Source organism: Lethenteron reissneri, unplaced genomic scaffold (genome assembly GCF_015708825.2).
Source record: "Lethenteron reissneri isolate LAM-NWPU_2019-01 unplaced genomic scaffold, ASM1570882v1 scaffold_1638, whole genome shotgun sequence".
NCBI classification, from domain to species: Eukaryota; Metazoa; Chordata; class Hyperoartia; order Petromyzontiformes; family Petromyzontidae; genus Lethenteron; species Lethenteron reissneri.
In genome coordinates this window covers 1,634,988-1,642,215 of record NW_026891375.1, presented here as the reverse complement: position 1 = coordinate 1,642,215, position 7,228 = coordinate 1,634,988, and positions in this window count along the sequence as shown.

The window sequence follows — 7,228 nt, the reverse complement described above, 5'->3', positions numbered from 1 at the left end:
GACGCATGACACCGAGATTACGTCTTTGATCGTGACGTCATCTTAGCGGTTGGTCGGGCCGCGCTCGGGCGTGCCTGGTAACATGACGTCACACGCCGACAAGCAACTTCACCGAGCTAAGAACACATTCCTGCGGAGGGAGCTGGTAGGAACGTCGGGCTGCTCGGTCAATGGCCTGCAGGGTCAACGGCGGCGTGGTGTATTCCGCAAATATGCCCGACTGTGAGGGCGGGCACAAGCCGGCGTGAGTAGGTTAAACGTTGAGTTTTATAAGGGCACCACGGGGTGACCAGCCCTCCCCACCCAGCCCCACCTTACCCAACCAGCCCCTCCCCACCCAGCCCTTCCCCACCCAGGCCCTCCCCATCCAGCCCTTCCCCACCCAGCCCCTCCCCACCCAGCCCCTCCCCACCCAGCCCTTCCCCACCCAGCCCCTCCCCACCCAGCCCTTCCCCACCCAGCCCCACCCCTCCCCACCCAGCCCCTCCCCACCCAGCCCTTCCCCACCCAGCCCCTCCCCACCCAGCCCCTCCCCATCCAGCCCTTCCCCACCCAGCCCCTCCCCACCCAGCCCCTCCCCACCCAGCCCCTCCCCACCCAGCCCTTCCCCACCCAGCCCCTCCCCACCCAGCCCTTCCCCACCCAGCCCCACCCAGCCCCTCCCCACCCAGCCCCTCCCCTCCCAGCCCCACCCCTCCCCACCCAGCCCCTCCCTGCACGACGGACACAATAATCCCCTGTGGGCTGGTGTAACCAGGAGGTTCCTACCAGTATAAAAAAGTAGTTTAGTTCTAATTAGTGATTAAATCTTGACTTAAAGCTTTCGTGACTGCAGGAATTCACAGTATTTGGGTCTTCCGGTGAAGTCACGTAGATAGTTTCAAAGAAAATAACAAAAAACTACGAGAAAATAACAAAGAAAACGACCACGTTTCGATCGCAACACGAGCGGTCGTCATTGCCGGGTTTGTGGTCATGCCCCCACCACCACCAGCACCAGCACCACCACCACCATCACCACCACCATCCGCACCATCACCACCACCATCACCACCACCATCACCACCACCATCACCACCACCATCACCACCACCATCCGCACCATCACCACCACCAGCACCATCACCACCACCACCAGCACCACCACCACCACCATCACCACCAGCACCATCACCACCATCACCACCACCACCAGCACCACCATCACCACCACCACCATCACCACCACCACCAGCACCATCACCACCACCACCATCACCAGCACCACCAGCACCATCACCACCACCAGCACCACCACCACCACCAGCGGAGGAGAATGTCAGCACCACAATCAACAACAACCACCACCACCAAGCAAAGGAATAAAGATAATTTATTAGTCAATGCACAAGAGGAATTCCAATTCAACAGAAGGCTTTCAGAGAACACGAGCCGCCCGTTTGGTCAAAGTTAAAATCACGACGAACATCGCTCTATGGCAAGACAAGTTAAAACCACTCGCGAAATTGCGCCTGCATTGCGAATGAACCTCCACCAGAGAGACTCCTTGCACGAACCACCAACCCCGCAGAGCAAATCTCGGCGTTGCCTCCACGCCGAATCGCGTGCGGACTCACGGCCTTGAAAGCCGCCAAGCTGAACTCAGCTCAGAGGTCATCCACGCGGTCAGCATTTATTGTCATCAGCATCCTCATCATCATCATCGTCGCTTGGGTAGGGGGGATAAAATGACTACCAGTTTGTGAGAGGGCAATAAACTGAGTGCCCGAGATGTTAACTACCTCGCCTGGTGTGCAGGAGGTCGTGGGCTCGATCCAAACCCTGACGCCTGCTGCTGTATATTTGTAGTTTGCGTGTTCTCTCTCAATCATCGCAGTGACGAGATGTTAACTACCTCGCCTGGCATGCAGGAGGTCGTGGGCTCGATCCAAACCCTGACGCCTGCTGCTGTATATTTGTAGTTTGCGTGTTCTCTCTCAATCATCGCAGTGACGAGATGTTAACTACCTCGCCTGGCATGCAGGAGGTCGTGGGCTCGATCCAAACCCTGACGCCTGCTCCTGCTGCTGCTGTATATTTGTAGTTTGCGTGTTCTCATAATCATCGCAGTGACGAGATGTTAACTACCTCGCCTGGCATGCAGGAGGTCGTGGGCTCGATCCCGACCCTGACGCCTGTTCCTGCTGCTGCTGTATATTTGTAGTTTGCGTGTTCTCTCTCAATCATCGCAGTGACGAGATGTTAACTACATCGCCTGGCATGCAGGAGGTCGTGGGCTCGATCCAAACCCTGACGCCTGCTGCTGCTGCTGCTCTGTTTGTAGTTCGCGTCTCTCTCGCTCTCTCCCCGTATGGTCGCCCTCCGGTTTCCCCCCTCCACGTTTACAATCGGCGTCAAGGCGTTTAGAGGCAATTGGCTGCTGCTATACATTTCCACGTGGTGATGATGATGATAAAAGAACACTTTTGAATATCTCCAGAGCGAAGTAGTGGGCCTTACCTGGTCAAATAAAAGTGTAGACCCCCCCCCCTGCCACATGAATGTGGAGTTTTTTTTAAGTTAATGCCAAATGTGAACTTAACATCTTTTTACCACCAATTGTGATGTTTTCTCAACGCACAAACTCCGCGGTTTGCGTCGTGAAACAGTAAACTAAACTTTTATTTTTTTTACCGGGTGAGGCCCCACTGAGCTACGGAGCTTTTTCAAAAATGACCGCGGCTCATCACCGCGTGGCAATTTCTAGCAGTTGCCAAACACTCTTAGCAGCGTGACGCCGATTCTAAACGTGGAGGGGGAAAAACCGGAGGGCTCTGAGACAAATCCACGCGACCACGGGGAGAGAGAGAGATAGGAAGACGCACCCACACTTTAAATATACAACAGGCATCCATCCTCTCGGGTTCTTTCGCTAAAGTCACTGCGACGATGAAGACTGACGCTTGTGTTGCGACTGAAGCGTCGTGTTTTCTGTTATTATGTTTTCTGTCCACGTGACTTTACCGAAAGAAGCAGAGAGAGTGGATACCTGCAGTCACGAAAGATCAACTCAAGATACAGCAGTCGGGGTCGGGCTCAAACCCACGACCTCCTGCATACCAGGCGAGGTAGTAAACATCTCGCCACTGATGAAGATGATGAGAGAGACACGCAAACTCCAAATATACCGCAGGCATCAGGGTCGGGATTAAACCCACAACCTCCTGTATACCAGGCGAGCAAAATAAACATTTCGCTACTGTGATGAGAGAGACACGCAAACTCCTAATACACAACAGGCAGTGTCAGGGTTGGGATAGAACCCACGACCAGGCGAGGTCGTTAACATCTCGCCACTGCGATGACGATGATGATGAGACACGCAGATTCCAAATAACAAACCGGTGTCGTCGGAATCAAACCCACGACGTCCTGTGTGCCAGGCGAGATCGTTAACATCTGGCCACTGTGATGATGATGAGACACGCAGATTCCAAATATACAACAGGTGTCGTCAGGGTCGGGATTGAACCCACAACCTCCTGTACACCAGGCGAGGTCGTTAACATCTGGCCACTGTGATGATGATGAGACACGCAGATTCCAAATATACAACAGGTGTCGTCAGGGTCGGGATTGAACCCACAACCTCCTGTACACCAGGCGAGGTCGTTAACATCTCGCCACTGTGATGATGATGAGACACGCAGATTCCAAATATACAACAGGTGTCGTCAGGGTCGGGATTGAACCCACAACCTCCTGTACACCAGGCGAGGTCGTTAACATCTCGCCACTGTGATGATGATGAGACACGCAGATTCCAAATATACAACAGGTGTCGTCAGGGTCGGGATTGAACCCACAACCTCCTGTACACCAGGCGAGGTCGTTAACATCTCGCCACTGTGATGATGCTGAGACACGCAGATTCCAAATGTGCAACAAGGCATCGGTGGGGGCCGGGGATGGAGCCCGCGACCTCCTGCGAACCAGGCGAGGTAGTCAACATTTCAGCGCCACCACAGGCGCCCCCACACACACCGGCCACGATACGGCACGGGGTGTCGTGACGGAGAGTGACCCACGTCCCCCCCCCCCCCCCCACTCGAGACGTGGCCGGGGAGGCAGCGGGTGGGCTCGGAGGTCAGAGGCTCCGAGGCCGGCAGCCCACGAGATCCTGGGTTCAAGTCCCCAGCGCCGAATCAGATTCGGCGCTTAATTAGTCTCGAATTAAGAATTTTAAAATATTTTAAAATCGACATCCTTCCCCGACACGTCCCTCGCCCCCCTCTCTCTCTCTCCGTCTCGCTCTCCCTGTGGCTTGGCAACTCGCGGTCGCCAACGCACATTGGGGGGGGGGGGGGGGCCTCGAGACGCGGAGAAAACGAACCGGGGAAACAAAACAAACCCATGGGCGACGTTTTCGGGGCAACGGCCCTTCCCCTCGGAGCACGGACCCATACGCAAGTGAGCAAGGGCCGCTGCCCGAAACGTCGGGCACACAGTGTTTGTTGTTGTTGATGACGAGGGGACGCGTGCTGTTGTTGTTGTTGTTGTGCTGGAGCACAGCCACCGCCGCCAACAGCAGCAGCAGCGTCGTCACCAAACAGCTTGTCCACTTCTACCGGCGATGGCGATGATGGAGGCTGATGATGATCACGATGAGGATGATGATTGATGGATGATGACAGTGAAGGTGATTATGATGGAGGATGATGATGATGATCACGATGATGGTGATGATTGATGGATGATGATGACAGTGAAGGTGATTATGATGGAGGATGATCTCGATGGATGTTGATGATGCTTATAACGGTTCTTGCCCATTGAAATTCCAGTCGTGACGATGCTTGATGACGATGAGATCCAGGATTGAGAAAGACGTTGTTCTTGTTGTTGTTGTTGATGCCGAACTCAGTACAACACTTATAATAATAACTTACATCATGTGACCGTCTTTAAAACCCCCCCCCCCCCCCCCCCCCCCCACGCCGCTTAAGAGAACAAACATTTCCAGATCACGCCACGGATTTCCGGGGGGGATCACTGCGCCACGATGGCCCGTGTTGTGCACGCTCCTGGCACCCGGCAGGGCAAGCGAATTTACACTTCACCAGCAAAGGCCCCACCACTAATGGGTTGCGAGGTGGCCCTTTTCCAGAAGCCACCACCCTGCCCATTACAAATGATGACGACAAATGACGACGACGATGACGGCTCAACAGAGTGGCTTCATCATCATCATCGTGGACATTTACAGCAGTAGCCAAACAGCTCGGAACGACGATTACCAAGTGTGGAAGGGATACTGCTGAAGCGGTCGGAACCTCGAGCATCGCGTGTGCGTCGCGTGTGCGTCGCGTGTGCGTCGCGTGTGCATCGCGTGTCCAATTCCCACGGTAACGCCAGAGGGCGCGACGCTACGGCCAACAGAGCCCGCCGTCCCAGGGGGTAAAGGACAATCGTGGGCGACGGCCCCGGGCCCCTCGCTTTGGGGGGCCACCCCCTCCCCCACCCCGGGGCTCTTCGACTTCACGGTCTGACACCGTGAAGCCGACGGGCGCCGACATGGGCGGCGATCGTAAAGTGACGAGGTGGCGTGGGGATCGCGCTCCCCCAGAATAGTTTCCGGCGGAGTGCTGCTGATGGACATATCGGGGGCACGTCCGTCAATCAGGTGACAGCTTTATTAGCTGGCCGTGTCGGGTGGTGGAGGGGGGCACGGCATTTGCCGCCTCCGACCCAACGAGTCCACGGTCTACGCGTTGCCCCCCGAGGTTCGTGAGGAACTGGAAGAAGGAAAGTATAAATATAATTGTTTAAACAATCACGAGCCCAACCCAAACACGTTTTAAACGTGAGGGGGGGGGGGTGTCAATAATCGCAGTGACAAACATCCCCCACAGGCCCCCCGCTCCGCTCTTTTTTTATTGTCGGTAAAGTGCACGGGGGGCGACTGGCGCGGTCCAAATCACGCGGGGAAAAAAGAACTACCGCTGAAGCAGCCCTGGGCCCAGGCAGGGGCGGTGGTGGCCGCAGTGTTGGGGGTGGTCCACTCCGGTCAGACGGCGCCCCAGAGAAAACGGAGCGTCCCACGCCCGTCAGCCTCCGCCTAGATTACAACTCGGCGTTACCGTGTTAGCCATGATTATTATAACTGATTATGTGCATGTGTTGCTAATGATGACGACGACGGCGACGGCGGCGATGATGAATGGGGGTTTTCGTTTGCTGAAGGAGAGTGCGGGCGGAGGGAGCGTCTGCGTGGAGGCATCCGTTAATAAAGAGCTTTATAGCTCTTCGGATTCCACCGGTAAAAGTGTGGAAGAGTAAAACACGCGGCGCGCGCGTGCACCACGTGGCGCGCGCGTGCACCACGCGGTTGCGTGCGTGCACCACGCGGTTGCGCGAACAAAGCGCCACCTAATTCAGGGGGCGAAGCGGGTCCAAACGGGGTCGACCGCTGACACCAGAGGTGTTGCCGGAGTGACGAGGGTTGATGAATGGGCATCCAGGCGCCGTCCAGGTGGGCTAGAAGAGACACAGGGGAGGCCTCGGATCATTGGCAGGAGGATTTGAGGAGGTGAGTGGAGCGCGGTTGGTTGTTGCTGGGGACAAGAGTGAAGACATCTCGCCGCTGCCGCTCAAGCCGTCAACGGACCTCGACCCTGACGCGTCGCCGGGCGGGCGAAGGTCGACCCCCCCGCCCGGGACAGACGAGTGAGCGGGTCGTAGGTAGCGGAGGCGAGGGTAGAGTGTGAGAAGCTGCTGGGTGCTGAGGAGCTGCTGTGCATGTTGAGGTGTAACGTAGATAAGCGCGGGGAACAGGTGAACAACAAGTGGCCGTATAGATAGCGATAGGCGTGCCTACAAGTGGTGCAAAAGCAGGTTAATAAAGTGTAAGAAGGTGACTTGATTTTCAAAGACACTACAAAAGTAAACATCCCGATTCGGATTCTGAGAAAACTTTTCTCAGAATCCGAAAACAGAAACAGATTTTTAATGGAGGTGACCCCCGTGTAGGAATTGAGTTCTTACCGCTAAACGAAATTTTACTTCACCGGGTAAGACCCACTTAGCCCTTGTTCAGAAGCGACCTGGCCAACGCAAACGAACGCCCAATGAAGTGGCTCATCATCGTCGTCATCATCGTCGTGTGAAAAATTGTAGCTCGCGGGCAAATCATCTAAACGCGCGACGTTGCTTCTAAATGTGCGCGTGCACGTTTGTTGAACTCATTTCT